The sequence below is a fragment of the Nylanderia fulva genome, unplaced genomic scaffold (assembly GCF_048542155.1).
Source record: "Nylanderia fulva isolate GAGA-0341 unplaced genomic scaffold, ASM4854215v1 Scaffold28, whole genome shotgun sequence".
NCBI classification, from domain to species: Eukaryota; Metazoa; Arthropoda; class Insecta; order Hymenoptera; family Formicidae; genus Nylanderia; species Nylanderia fulva.
In genome coordinates, this window is record NW_028190347.1 from 2,538,667 (window position 1) to 2,555,722 (window position 17,056).

A 17,056-nucleotide genomic window follows, 5' to 3' on the forward strand; every position below is an offset into this window, starting at 1 on the left:
CTAAATCCCTATGGAAGTCTCGTTAGCCGACGTCGGAATCTCGTTAAAGTGACCCAACCTACCCCAGAAAAGCTCCCGTATATAGTCGGCCGCGATCCTTTTACAAGCGGCCCTGTTCGTCGTCGCCCGTATCTCTCGGCAACGCCTCTCTTTCCCTGTTCATCCGATCGAATTATATCATTACACTTCGATTACCTCCGTTTTCACCGATCGCTTACGACGATCCTCTTACGCGCGTTAAACTCGCGTCCGCGTCCTTCGGAGAACCATTCGATGGCATCGATTAACGCTAACTGTGCCTAACTAACATGAAGTATTCTTCATTCGGTGGAGGGTGTTCTACAACGCTCGTCCTTTAAAGATCATTACAATTCGTTCCGATTTGCTTGTTTTACGTTTTACGCTAATAAGTTTTTATACTGACATAGTATATATATATGAATTCATTTAAATATAACCGCAGAGAAAGAAAATTTATAATTAAAATGCACGGTTATTCGTAGATAATTATTGCAACTGGAAGAGTAAAAGAATAGATAATTTAATTATTACTTCAAGTTGATCGCACTAATTACTTTTAGTTTAATACAACTGCGCTTAAAATTGATTTACATTGCAATTTTACTATTACTCTCCGGATTTTCTCCGGACAAAGGCTTAATCTACACCGCGTATACCATTATGGCATCTTCAACGTAATGGAAGCCACGTATATGTTAATTATTGATGCACCGTGTGTTTCCGCAAATTCTCTAATGCGTTTCCAGTTTCGAGTCCGTCGGGATGCTCAGTTCTCGGTAGAGAGATACAGTGATATCCAGGTAACACGAGCGTTTTCACGTACTCGCAAACATTAGTAAATCCGCGATCAATAATACGATACCTGCTTTAATACTTAGTCTTTTATTACCGAAGAGTATTTCTCGCAATAGAAATTTATTTAATTACACACAAAATTGATTTCGTTGAATGAGCGCGATATAAAACGAGTCACGAAGAAAAGAGTGGCCAGAATATTCATTAAATCTAACAATACTTTGTTAGATTTTAAGATAAGAAACTTTAGAAACTTTGTGATTGAATATTTTCTTGTTTTTTCTCTTTGTGCATTCGCAATTGCAATTGTAATTCTGGAATTATACCACGCATTGTGATGCACTGTCAGCTAATATTTAACAGTAAATGTCTTGCGGTATGTTATACCAAATTTAATCATCCCTATTAATGAGCTTTGCAGCGGTGTAGCTACTGATAATCTAGCAAATTGACATGTACAGCATCGCTTATTACATTATTAATTATTCTATAGTAATTAATTGTATCGAATGTAATTGTCAAGACGCGACGCGCATTTAATGGTACTGAGCAGCTGACAGAGAGAGTTTATCCAGAAACACATGTCGAACGACATATCACTTTAATCCGTTGAGAAGGGATTTTGTCCGAATTAGAATGCAGTTTAATAATTGACTGTCGATTAAATTAAACATTATGGGGAGCGTGAAGAAAAACCGTAAACTATATTTAAAACGACGCGTGTTGTTAATAAAATTATAAAGTCTTTCGTGAAAGAGTATATTTTTCGTTCTTGCTTTATATTTTTTATATAGAGAGACTCATCTTTTATCTTTTTATCATCTGATAAATATATCGATTAGATGCTACAGAAGAGATCTTTACATGACAAAAAAACTGATATTGCGCTTTAATTATCTGTCACTTACACGAAAGATACACGAAAGATACACGTTATACTGACAATAAAATCTTAAAAAGAGATGTAAAATAAATAAATATGACATAGTTACGTTTCTCTCCAGTCTAAAAGATACTTATACTATGCGAGACAGTTTTGTTGAAATTTCTCAACTAGCTTGAATTGTGGAGAAAGTTGAGAGATATTTGAGTCGACAGTGACACCGTAGATTCGCTCCGACACCCACGCGCTAAAGTCTCCGCGAGAGAAAGATATTTGAATAGGATTCGTTGTCGTAAAGATTTCAGACATACGGTCGAAGAACAATGCTTCTCGGGGGAAGCGAAGAAAAAGCACTCCCGATGCTCTCGGATGTGCTCCGATAAGAGAGAAATCTTTGACTCTTTATTCCTTTCGAGAATCGGAAGATAAGACTCTTTGAAGTCGCTCCATCTTAATGAAGCTGTCCTTGGAGGCTTGGATTTGCTATCTACTTCTCTTGCGGTTGACAGAACTTGAGAAAATCGTGCTTTAATAAGTTTGCCTAACATGTGCGGCATTATCATTCGAGGCAATGTAAAGTAATTATATTTCTAGCATTCGTTCGATCTTTCATTTTTATCTAAAACTAGAAAATCGATCAAGAGACTAATTGAAGAACTCGTTGTTAGAATTAAAAATAAGGGATGTTAATGCACAATTATGATTGTGAATTGATTTCATTTACAAATTCCATAGAAAATAAATTTAAAATTGCGTGATATTAAAAATGGAAGTTGTATAAAAAAAAGTTATATATTAAAGAGCTTAACGTTAGATGCAATTAAGAGGATATAAGATTACCAAGTGTTTTCCAATCAAAAAATAATTTTTAACAATATCAACCGAGATTATAACATTGCAAAATTAATATTATCTCACGCTGCGAAGCGTCGTATGCACCGCATATAAAGCGATACGCGATTAATATAGTTATAGATGAGATTACTTGCGTCCGAAACATTTTCGTAAACTATCATAATCGTATTATCGGCTATTTAAACGGTCCTTAGCAAGCAACGCATATGTTAGAATAATTCAAATCTTTCAACAAAATTACAAATTTTTTGTATATTATTTTAGATTGTCGAGGAGATCTCTAATATGCGTTTAATAAAAAAATTAGCTTGTTATTTATAAATATGAAAAAGAGAAGTGATCAATATAAAATATATAGCGCGAAAAAGGAAGTACATTACATTATACAGATAATCACATCGAGAATGCTACAGGATAATAACTGAATTAGACAATATTATATTCTGCTCGTTAATTACTTGATTTATTTTTTTGTTAAATAGCAAAACGAACGAATAAATTTTCAATATAATATTAGCGAACTAATTAGATATTGATAATTCTGTAAACAGTAAATAATTCTTTTAATACACAGATTTCAACTACTATATCATTATTTTATCTGTTATATCTGCATACACATTATCAATGTAAATTAAGTAACAAAAACACAAACACGTCCCCTTATAAATCGATTGTGGTCCAAATAATTAATAAATAAACGGATAATGAGGTAATAATGCGCGCTCATATCCCTAATGATCGTGTTCGATAAATCGGAATTGATCCTGACACATCAATGAGTGGCGTACAAAAAAAACGTAACAAATTCCGCCCGTTTTATGCTAATGTTGACCTGGAAAAGAATACGACGCCGTTGCCGAACAGAGCGCCCTATTGGCAATTATTTATAAAATAGTTGTGCGTAGATGAATACGTAGATTGAAAAACTGTTTTGCCTTCGTTTAAAGAAGGTTTGAAATGAGGAGAGCGAATGTATACAATGTTTCAGAATGAAAAGCGGATGGTATCTTAGAGATTCTTTGTGTTTGATGAATTTGAAGCCGTTTTTTTTTTTGCAGAGGGAATATTTTCAGCATAGAGTCTCGGAATTTCTATATTAAATATCTGTCATCTAATATTTAATAAACTTTCAATTAAAATTCCATTGGAGTAACATTCCGCGATATAATTCTATTTAAAAATATTTTTCAATTTTTTTAAGTGATATGTCAAATGCATAGATAGGATTAACTAGTCCCTTTAATTATTGCATCTTTGCTCGGTAATATTTCCGCTCGTGGGCGTCCGTAGAGGGTAGCGAGAGCATTTGCCCTTCCTTGGAATCAGTAAAAAAATGAAGCTCTCCTTTTGAATAAACATTGGAATTTATTTGCATATTTAATATAGAAAAATAAAAACAACAAAATAACACAAAAAAATAAAATTAAATTTAAAAAATTAAGAAAATTAACAAAAAATAAAAAACAAAAAAATTTAATTATGCTCCGACCTGGAAAAAATCCTACGGACGCTCATATTCCCGCTGATCATTTCGAAAAATACTTATAAGCTAGAAATATTTTCACCTGACCCTGTTCGAGTTGCCATGCAACTGTAAAAGCGCAGACGATTATCATCGATGTTAAAGGAACGGTTTTGGGATTACGGGAGTGCATGAAAATCTGTCAGTGGATAGTGTCCGTCCCTTCCATGAAGGACCGAAGGACGATAACCACAGCCGGGCTATAATTGCAAATGTTTCCGCGCGAAACAGAATCATCCACAAGCGTAACGCTGTTAACGCAACGACGATCGACGGCTCGTTCTCGACATTGCCTATTAAAATTTATTACGCTATAATATCGCAACGATCGATAGCCATCTCGCAAACTCGAGCAAACAGCGAGTTGGTCTGACGCATCTCACGCGGGTTTAAGCCGCGTAATTCGACGCACAGATCCCATATGATTGACATCTGGTGCTCTCATCGCGCGCGCAGTTCGATTTTAATTTTCAGATGAGATATGGAATTAGTGTTTCAATCTTTCAATTCGCGAGCAATTATTTTTGTTGATGATTATCACGCGTAGATATATTAACGTAAATATTGATACTTTCTTTCATTAATCGCTCGTAATATTTATTTGTCTTTTCGTATTTATCAATTAGTGTTTCAGCAAGTAATTAATTGTTTTCTGTTATGTAAAGAAAAAATATAACTACATGAAATATACAATATATATAATATACAGTTCACATAAATTCTAACGTAACTGTAAATTCTTTACATAAATTCTATATATATATATATATAAGAAAATCGAATATTTGATTTTTAAAAAAAATCGATATTCCTATAGAAAGTAGAGCAAATTATTTTAGCAGATTTAATTTTAATGTTGACTGATATGCGATTAAGACCAGTATTCTGTTGGAGTATGAATTCTGTAAAAAGCAGTGGCCGTAAAAAATAAATGCCTCAGAGTTGTAAATAAAATAGAAGAGACCATGAACAAACTAATGAACCGGTAACGCTGATGTTATTGGCACTGAAACTAGAGAAGCGTGTCAATCGTTTTCCTCGCGGTACTTACATGTGATATTAAATTTTCTTTAACATCTCTAGTGCAATCTCCATCTAATGAGAAGGATATAATATTAATCAAAAATTAAAATAATAATAATTCTTGATACAACTATTATTTGAAACTTGTAAATTTCGAATTGATATATCTTTTTTCTGCATAAAAAAATCGAAAACAATAAAATATACATGTTCGAAGGAAGGGAAATCTTTTTTCAACAAATTATTTCTCCGGATGGAATCTATTAACGTCGAAAATTCTCATGAGACTGAGATATCGCCTAATCCCTCGTAGTGCACCAAAGCACGAGGAAAGCGGACACGCTTCGTTCGAATTAATGTTCGGCCGTGTCTTGGAACGCGTTCCGCGCGCAAATAATTTAACTCGGGCACGGGGAAAAGGTGAGTTATTTCAAGAACCCATGCGCGCAGCCAAGGTCTGATCCTGAAGGAGACGTGACTGCGGGGTGTTAATTAATGCTCGACGGCAGATTTGCTATTGTCACCGTATAGGCGCCACGTCGCGCTGTCGGGAGCGGAATTTTTCACCGGCAGCAGACCCTCCTTCGAAGTCATAAAGCGCAGCACACCTCGGGGAGAGTTGCATCGCTCTTTTCGTCCTCTCCGAAGATAAATTATCGCCGATAACATCTGTCGCTTTTGCGATATACCTGCATGCGCGCCGCAATAACGAGACTGGAAAATGTCCGTGTTCTATCGTGCGCATCGTCAAGAAATAATTAATGAGCGATTAATATCGTGCGAAACCGGCTGGATTTTACAATGTGAAATATAGATCTTGATCTAGGCACCTTTTTTCCTCTGTTTGCAGGAGAATGCAAATTAATATCTGTAATGATTAATGTAATCATATTTTATCGATTTGACGAAAATTAAAACATTTTTTTTAAATATATAATTTGCAAGACATTGAAGTGTATAGCTTTAATAAATAGAAACTGTAGAAGAGAGAGAGAATAGGAAAAAGAAAGAGAAAGACAATCAATCTTCTTTCATCTGGTATAAAGAATTTCTTCTATAATACATTTTCATGTATGAAAATTTTATTATATATTACTATTTATATTAAAATGATATATAGCTCTGGCGGAGCAATAATTATCGTGACGAAAGCATCAAATAATCTCTCGGTATGTTCGAGGCTTTATGCCTGGCGTGTTCCATGACGAATGAAATTGTCGGCGTGACGATAGGTATATATGCAAGACGTATTAAATTCCAGCAGCCATATCGGTATCCTCGAAATGTTCGATGCGTTTTCGTATATGATCGCGAAGGCAGATCGTAATGGAGAGCGAAGCCAATCGCCTATGAGGATGTATTTTCCGGACGAATTTTCCGAGTCACCGAGGAAGGAAACCTTTTAAGATGGCTCGGAAGACGCGTGTCGTATGTGTCTCGGCGGTGCTGCATCGTTTCTCCTCTTGCGAAAATAAATTGCGACTGATAACACATCTACTCTTTCGCGATACATTGAGCAGGCGGATCCGTACGACAATTTTAAGCGACGATGCGGCGAAAAATACGATCCCGGAGAGCGAGGGATTCGTGAACGGGTCGATTTAAAAGTTCAATAATTATTTATGTAGCCGTTTTAGCACCCTTTTAGTTCTGGGTGCCCAGAAATATCAGCGGAAACAGTAAACACGTTCCTAAAACGATAATAAAGCGTTTCTATTTTTAGAGAAATATATGGCACTATTTTGTGTGTATTCTTCCTTGATTTTTATGTCCTATGACGTGTATTTTTATTCTTGTGATATATTCAAAAATAATATATATATCTTTACAAAATATCATTTTTGTCTATTTTTTTAGAGGAGGGGAATCAAAGAGAGATTTATTAAAATAGAAATCTCGAATTTAGATTTAGTTACTTGGTATCGAACCAAAACAATTAGTACTCCGTGTACATCAACTAATCAATTTCAACGAAAAATTAATTTTCCTTGAAACTGACGCTATCATCCGTGTCCATTTGGCTCTTTCTAATTCGTCGAAATTGAAATTTGCGTTTCGCATTGTAGAAGCTCTACTAAAATTCTTCAAAATATTTCATCTTTTTTCTAACACGTTCTCACAATGATTAAGTGTCAATATATTTAATATAGTTTTCATTATATCTTTATTTGATTTTTTGATTAATTTATTCATAAATTGTGAATAATTTTGAATGTCAAAAGTTGAAAATTATCAGTTACAAATTCGATTGACTGCCGACCAACGCAATTACTACCTTACTATATCGCAAGACGCATAAGATTTATTTCAAGCAGCTTTATTTAGAGAAATTCATTGCATTACTCTCGACTTGGCCGGTTGAGAGACATGTGTAAGTGACTGAAAATTTTGGCAATCAACGTAGACATGCCTGTCGCACGCAGACCGCGCATCAAATGGCACGTGTTCAACACAGCGTGACAGACGGAAGTAGAATCGTTGATGATCGTTGACGTTTCGAATTGACAGCGTAAGAGAGGTTGCAGTTCGAGCATATTTTATTAATATTTGTAATTAACGTGCAATACCATCAATATTTCCTAAATGTGTCATTAAAATAATCAATATTGAATTTAATAACAAAAACAAACGCATAATAAATTTTTTACGAAGGTACAATGCGTACAATCATATTCTCGTTAAAAAGATTACAAAATAACTACAATCGATTACCAATTAATCCTGAACCTGAAAATACCGGAAATTCAGAAACTCCGATATATTCCGAATGTTTTTAGCTTTACAAAAATAATTCACCCTCAAAATTATCATTTTAAATTCTTGTAAACTATCTGCAGTAGCTTCAAAAGTAACAATAAATATAATATAAAATTATTTATGTTAAATTAACAATAGAACTACGGATATGTCTACGCATAAATCTTGCTAGATATATGTATTTGTGGATTACAAAACCGAGAAGAGAAACTTTCCTAAGACCGTCGATAGGATGATAAAACGAGTGTTGCGATTCTCTGCTCCAAGCGATCCCGAAGAAACGTACGAAAGCTGGAAGAAGGGTTCGGAAGAAGGATAGCCAGCTGTGAGTTCGCGTCCGATCTGTAAGTGGTATATACTACTGCGGATCAATGTAGACAGTTAATCAGAATGTATAGTAAGACGGATGAGAGGGATGTAGGGGGTATCATCGTCTCTTTGCGTGAATTCGCAGACGTATACATATGTGCAATGTATATAATACGTATGTCACGGACAATTCAAAGAAAAATGTAATACCAGCCAGCTCTTTATGCCGCTCTGAAGGAAAACAAACGATCGCACGAATCCATTGTGCTGCCTCGCGGCTGTAATCATGCCGTGGTTGCTTGCACAATACGTCGGCAATTGCCTGTCAATCGAACGCGCACAACCGATATATGCAGCGTAATAACAATGTCCCGCGTTACAAAAGCATGCGAGATTAAAAAGCCGTCAGAGACGCCTTTCCCAAGAAAGGAGATGTGTAACGTAAAAGGATGCGGAGAAATGCGCGTGCGAAATCAAAAATTCACCCTGGACATGGTAACTCGACAACGCTGATGCTTCACACGATTGAAAATATCGTTCACAGTTGGAAACTTTGTGTTTTCTTGTTTAAAAAAGTCCCCGTTACAAGCTTTCTGTTTCTATTAAATATTTATTTAACATTCATCTGTTAATTTGACATTTTGCTGGTTTGTGTTTTAATTGAACTGAAATGTTAAATTATTAAAACAACTGAAAAAATGTAAAAATAACGGAATGTGCATTTATTTTTAGTTTTACATAATAAATATACTACCTATATTATTAGAGAGAGAATGATAAAATTCGTCTATTAAAATTTATAGGAGGGATGATAAAATGGAAAATTATTTTTAATTAATTTTTACATTAAAACTATGTTAATTTTACACAAAATTTATTTCAAATTACTTGAAACTGCATTTTTTGATGTTAAAATATTAACACCAAGTATTTGCCTCACCATTTACCATTCATCTGTATTATGTTAAATAAACGCAAAAATTTTTGTGAAAAAAATTGTGTTCGACAATCGGTTGACGTTTCGTTCCTCGTTGCGTTTATTTCTACGTTATGTCGCACACGGTTTTTCCAAATTCTCTCAAACACTGGATTCTCACTTTCAGTATAAAACTGCTAAACGGATATATATAGCGCCGCGTTTCCTTAAATTTTTTATATCGTTTTGCCGGTCGAGCGTGACCTTTCCGGGATTTATACGAGTTCGCGTAAATTTTACGGATGCAATCAGTACATGTGTGCGGTACGTATATATATACTAACAGAACTCACACTGGCAGCAAACGAATACGAATGATACGTGTTTTCGCAAAATAAATCGTTAAAGCTTCCACTTTTCCCGATGTTCAGTTTCTCGCGCTACCCGAATTTCGGAGCTGTCTAGAATTATAATATAAACTGGCAGTGTACTCATCTATCTTATGGTTTCTCTGATTTTCTGGCTCTTTGCCTTCTAATTATAATAACAGTGTACAATTCAGTCTCGATTATTCTAAAATTTTAATATTCTTCACGATACAATTAAATCATTTAATTATCTCTTTAGGCTCTCTTTTTTTAGAAGCTTAATTTTTTCTTCGTTCTTGTAAATTATGTTATAAATTTAAAATTTTAAAGAGATTGAGAGAATAAATCTGATACACAATATTCGACATAAAATATTTATATTGAACAATATACTTTCACACATATAGAAAATACTTTCAGTTATACTTTAGAAAATTGTGGTAGAATATTTCTCTTAAATTGTTCGAACGCTAACACTAATCGAACAATATTCGATTAATCTTGTCTACTATAGCGTCATATATCTGTGAGATATAAGTGAAAATAGTTACGCTCGGTGAGCTCATTAATGCATGTACATGTCATAATTGGTAAGTTATTGTGACCACTGGCGACGACAGTAGTTGGCGTTAACGATGGGTTTCTACAGGTGGTCGGTTGGTATTCTTGATGTCAATGACACCCATCTAACCCGGTTACCTCGTATTCCACAAGTTATACTTACGACAACAGAAACTGTTGGCAACAACGCGCAAAATAATCTCGATTCAATGACAATCGAGATTTAAGAAGCTTTTTACATGAAAACATCAATAACCGGAAAATAAAGTTCATTTTATTGCTATATAGAAAATTGATCGATTTTCGAATGATATCTAATAGTTAGTTTTGCCATTATTTTTTTTCGTCATGTGCAATTTCATTCATCATGCATCATTTTGTGAAATACGAACATGACTACTGATTACTATAGTAATGATATTTTATAAGATTTTATTGTCAAGAGAAAAATTCGAGTGACTATATTTCATAGAAATACAGAATTTATTATACTGTGCGAAAGGCAGTTTTTAAAATATATATATTATTGTGCAAAATATTGTAAAATATTTTTTTTAAATAAATGTATAACAATTTCTGTAAAATATACATAAAATTTCTAGTTACAACAAAGACTACAAAGAGAAACAATAAAATGACCTTTTTCAGAAGCCGCACAATTATATCAGATGTACTCTCTCTCTCTCTCTCTCTTTTTATCTCTTTCGAATAATATAATTCAACATTCGGATGACTACGTGCTTTTACATGGTCGCACACGCGTCCCTGAAAACGCAATTTTGTGGTATTTATGTATTGGCGTGTCTGCAATTTCAATGCGATGCACGCTCGTTTCACATTGTCTCTGGTAATTAAGAGACTAGGTATACGGGAATACTCTGGCAGTATATTACGTATCGAGTTTGACAGGTTTAATCCCTAACTTCTCTCCGTTATATCTTTCGCATGCATGCGTTCGCCGACGTATATTGTCAAAATTACGCCACGTTTCATCGCGCACCCTCTGTCTGCGACGGTGACATGTTTGCCGACGCATTGTCAAAATTATGCAACACATCTCGGTCTTCGGCGACACAACGGATAGACATGTGCGTGGTAATATGGAAAAGGGATAGGACTGGGCGGCACGTAACACTGAGCTCGTGCGTCGTCATAGTAACGCATCCTCCGTTGGTTGACCTTGAGCCGGATAGGATGAGGGGTTCGGAAAGGGTGAAGAAAATACAGAGGGAAAGAGAGGGATGCGCCAGATCACAAGGAAGAAAGGAGGCAGAGGGAGAAACAGATAAGGGAATGTGGGAGAAAAAGGCTTCTCGTGCGGTTACGCGATGAAAGTTCTCTGTCGCAGAGGTGCCGTAAAAAGGATTAAGGGATATAAAGTCAAAGGAGACTAACAGCCAGTTTTACGAACCGTATAAAGCCGTTTTGTTTTCCTTTTCATGGAATAAATCAATCGAGTGCACGCGCGCGCTGCAAATGAAGCACGTTAATGAAGCTTGGCAAGCTTCCGTTGCGAGGCTCATTGTTCTTAACGCGGTTAAGCAGTCCTGAATGCGGAATGCTGAATGTAGAATCTGATGCAGTCAGTTCGATATTCGCGGTATAGAAGCGGATTTATTTCGGTCTGCCTGTTCGCATATTCAGCGATAGACTGTTGTTCTACTTCGTGAGAATTTTCACTTGTACAAGGTAAAGTACGATAATTAAGTCGCGATTAGAATTTGAGAGAATTCATTTCAATTTCTGGATTTTCCACAACGATCTATCTTGCCATTTATAATATTTCGAGAATTTTACTTCCACACAAGAGATGTGAAGACAAGATGCGAAGAACAAACGTATAGGAATAATGAGTTTCATTATCATATTTAATGCTCAATACTTTATATACGAGCCCTTGAATTTTGAGTGAGTAACGATCGAGCTTTTACACATGGAGCTGTTTGAAATTCCGGTCTACCTGTAGAAGACAATCGCTTACAAACGCGCCGAGCAGAGAATATAATTAAACAATGCATATTCATAGAGCCATGCGACCGTAAAAGTCACATTCACTTCTACGTCACGTAAAGCTGATCCAAACCGGTAGAATTCTGGATTACATGTTATATAGTTTAACGTCTTCGTGGCACTGGATGCTAGTTAGAAATCCTAGATATGTACACATTTGATACGCTTAATTTAGCGCTAGATTTACATTAGACATTTATCACAATCTCTGTGCACGCGGTTAAATTTAGATTTCGGCAAAGCTTGACAGACAGAACATTTGTACGAACGCGTACTGAAAAGTACGTTTCAACAGGTTGTTGATTCAGTACTCTTTACCTTTCTTTTGAATTACATCGTGAAAAATGTCAAAAAATTCATTTAAATAGAATAAAATTTTTTGCACGGCATATTCTATTATATATGACATTATTTCTAAATATTTCTGAAAATGAGATGTTAAAATGTTCCATTGAATTATTACCAGATATAATTTTTATACATGTTTTTTTTGCAATACTTATTAAAATAGTCTTTATTAATTCTACGGATGATATAAACGATTGAACTGAACAATTGAATTACTTGAAAACACTCACGAGCTAAAACATCTTTCAAAGGTAAAAATTGTAAAGAAGTAGATTCGTTTATCGGAAATTTGTCTATCTTTATCGACGGATTTGACTGCCGATTTGTGAATAGTTCGAACGGGTTAATACTACAATATTTCTATAACAGTACATTGTACAGCTTTTGTAAAAATGTTCAATGTTTTTTGTCGTATCGAAAGCTGACTATTGATTCGGGCTGCAAAAATAGCAAAAAATATCGCAGATATTCTTATGCGCTTTAATTTTTTCGATGGAACATTTAAAAATTTTTAAAAATAAAAATTGCAATATTCATGTTTTCGCATCTTCTTGCGCACATTCTCCCATATACTTGTTTCTACATAAACGCAATTTCTCTTTTTTTGACAACATGAAATTTTTAATTTTGCATAAATGCAAATCCACTAAATTTTTCATTTTGCATGAATGCAAATCCACTAAAGTGAATTTTTTATTCATCTATCTTCCGAAACAAAATAAAAATATTTTTGTGCGAAATTTGCATCCTTTGTGAGTTACAGGCTCATTTTCAAGTTTTCTAACAATAAGAGAAAAACATTTTTTTTCACGAAATTACGAAATAATGAAACGTAAGAAAGAGATATGTGTTTTATGTCTTTTGATGATTTATATTCAAAATAATAGACAGCTGAATCAACAACCTGTTGAAATGCACTTTGTAAGCGCATACATCAAAAAAATTCCATTTCAAGAGCGAAATCTTTCATTCACGATCATTTGTGTACGTATTTTGAATGTATACAATTCATCAAGATGATTGTATATATGAAGCGTATGAAAAACACAGCGATGCAAATTAAAACAATATTTATGAAACGAGTGAAGAAAAAAGGCGGATCTTGATATAAGAGATATTTGCGATTCTGATTGCTACGAAAAGGTACATTAATTGCACGAATGAAAATTATGTATATAAATGATTCTTGCGCGAGTGATTTACAAAACAATCAAAAGCTAATTTATTTAAAAAATAAGCTAAACGGAAAATTCACGTTATAAAATTTTATTATTGTATGTCTTTGAAATTTAATTATATATTTACTAATAAATCGCTTGCCACGTACAACGAATCACACAATTTAATTATATACAATAATTTCCATAATAAAATATTTATAAAAATAAAATAAAACTTGCGTTTAGTGATATCTATTTTTATATCTATTTTTATTGCTATTACTTTCGATATTGCATGCATTTATTGCCGCTCGCGGTTAAATTCATTAAATGAAGCGAAACTGCTTGATTTGAAATGGTATTCGAAACTCTGCTTCGATATAATCGCGATTTAGTGCACATAAAAACTTGCGTTTTCATTTGTGATATTTTCTGCAAGGAGAGATTTCGAATACAGGTATTCATTCGCAAAACTCGGAGAGATTAGTTTGAATTAAAGCCAACTTTAAATTAATAGTTCGTTCGTCGGAAAGACAACCTCAAGGACATTTCATAAACTAATACCATATGTTTGACAGATGTACCGAATATTATTCTTCAAAATCGACTGTCCGTGATCGATCGCACAAATTTACGGAGTATTTTGGAGTTGGTTTATGTTTATGCAAAGCGAGATTCAAAACAACGCGTCGGTCTATCGCTTGAAATTTTTCGCTAAAACCTGTTTGCGTGTAACATGTGAATTGCATATTTTGTATTATTTCTCAGCTTAAATAAACGTCGACGAAATTACTCGCTTTCTCATTAAGCATTCAGTTCCTGAATTCCGTGGATGCTGAATGTAATTGAAAGATTTAACTCGCTCGCATGCGTGATAGAAATTTTATTAATATAGCATCTGTTGACGTTACATAAAATTATGTTAGAATTTTCCAGTTAAAAATGTCCATTTTTGCTAATACATGTCATATTATTAACAACAAAAATAGTCAAAGTAAATGTTGATGTAACTGCTTATATTATCATTTTTCAGAGTAATTTAATAATTGAAAAATGAAGCATATACGCGGTGTGAATTCATTAGATAAATTTCTATTAATTGATTCTATAGATCAAGTCTATAGCACAAATGATAAATGAAATAAAAATTTATAAAAAAATTATTACATCATGGAACAATTTGGACAGCGGCATTGTTTTTTATATATAGCCGAAAATCTAAAAGAAACACTCTGATTAGTTACTCGACAAAAATCTTTTTTGTCGGCCTGTGTAATTTATCTATATGAAATGAAAGAATGATTTGTTATCCCAATTGTGTAGTATCGTTTGTAATACGAAAGTCAAGTGCAATATTATAGAAATGTTACACCTGCCCATTGGTTTTTGATTCTCCATTCATCGCATTCAACCGCACTCGTGGAAAGTCGCAATGTCGGCCAGGACGAGTTGCACAATAGAATAGAGTGAGACTTCTGGACCCTTTTGTAAATTACTATTATACGAAGTTGCAGTTTTAAACTAAGTTATGAAGCTGCGGAAATGCAGAGACACTTGCTTTTTCAAGCTCACTATGTTAATGCATTCGAAGCCACGAGATGTCTTTGTCTTTCGTAGCAAAATGAGGGCATCGCACCGCAAGTCGCGTGTGAATATATGTGTATATTATATATTATATGTACTACATATAATATATATTGTAGATATGTACTATATATATTACATGCACATAGTATAATATTGTTGTGAAGGTCAAAGGTTAAAAGGGATCTCCGACAAAGGGCATGGAATTGTAGTTTCGTTTCATATAATCGCAAGCCGAATTTCGAACGTTCACCAATTAAGCGTCCGACAAAAGGACGTATTTGATCAAAAACGTATATGTTAATTATTCAGATTGGAACTGAATGGTGAGTAAATGTCATGTCAAGGTGCCGAGATCGCCATCAAGGATCTGGCGATAATAAATTCGTGACGCGTGATCATTTTTTTAAGAACGATTTTATTTACGTACATTTTTCAACGATTCTATTTGTCTATTCAATTGATATCAAAAATAATGAATTTGCGAATTTTTTTGATCGTGAACGAATTTGTGAATTTATTATCTTTTATATCAATTGTGTTGATCCTTAAATCCTTACAATGCAGCATTTTTATTTAATAGTAGAGTTATATGAAAGCACACAATGTGGAAATTAGAAAGTTGTAATATAAATGATGGCTTCCTACGACACACCCTATATAGTAAAGAAACTTTATTTAATTACAGTTAACCGCGTGGTTGATAGCAACCAACTACACTACATATATCGACATGTTAATTACTTTTGCGGGATATTTTCTGAATCAACTGTTTTGCTCTCTGCATTATAATATTGCTGCAATCTTGCCTATAATATGTTCAGTATATAATTACTAAAAAAGGGATAAAGCTTGAGTCTTATCGTTTCGGATATAATTCATCTTTGGGAAACTTTGGTGTACAAGGTCGAAGTGTAATAATAAAATTAATGGCTTTCTAAATGAGACTAATCAAAAGATATTGCTAGTAACATCTGTTAATTTATCAGTCAATGATATACATACATGCTAAATTGTCAATTTTTATTAATTTTTATCAATGCAAATCTCTATAATTCGTAATTACGACTGAGATTTTTTCTCTAATTTGTTTTTAATCTTTAATCGTATAAAGATCAAATATATTTATATGTAACAATAATTTTACACAACTTTATATATCCTTGTATAAATTTCTAACAAATTTGTGTGTAAGAAAAATTATTTTTTGCTATTTTCCATACGAGAACAAAATGTATTTACTTTTAATAAGAAGCATAAACATCTTTACTTATCATTATTATTTGTACTTGTATCTTTATTGATCATAACATCAAGCCACGATTGCGCCTGTATAATGTATCATATTTAAATGAGAGATAATCGAGGCATTGCTTTTTTTCGAAAAACGTATTACACCCGGTTTACATTCATATATAATAAAACAAAACAATCGATCGCGTCGAAGTGCAAATAAATCGAATACTTCTGCGAGTGATCGAAGAACGAGAGAGATGCTGTAATAACCGGCGACGCGACGGACGCGTGTCACGGAGAGATTCGCGGGAAATGAGTGACAGATAGTAAAACGCGAGTGAAGGATGCGTAACGAGAACGACCCTTCGGAAAGGGAAGAATAATAAACGAAGCAGGGTGTATTTACCATTTCCGCGCCATCGTGCCGCGGATCGGAGACGTTCCAAGTGCGCCGCTCTTACATCCTCGACATCCTCATCGTCTTCAGCCGGTGTCCTCGTCGAAAGGAAGATAAGAGACGCGCTAATTTCAACTGCAATCGCGAACCGCAATTTTTAACTGTTTATTCATAAATCGCCGACAGGTATTTATTCACCGCGCGAATACTTGCGAGATCTCTCTTTTCTTTTGCTCTCAAAATCACCGAACGCAACGAAAACGTTGCACAAGATGCGCACACGCGTGAAGCGCGGAGCCGACTGGCTC

General features: G+C 34.3%; 1 protein-coding gene across 1 annotated transcript in view; it reads right to left on the minus strand.

The window, feature by feature from the left end:
* Positions 1 to 17,056, minus strand: part of Dgk (diacyl glycerol kinase 1) — a 91,022-nt gene extending 73,966 nt beyond the window's left edge. Inside the window, exon 1 of the mRNA XM_029311162.2 lies at positions 16,758 to 17,056. The gene's annotated coding sequence lies outside the window, so the exon portion shown is untranslated. The remainder of the gene's footprint in view (positions 1 to 16,757) is intronic.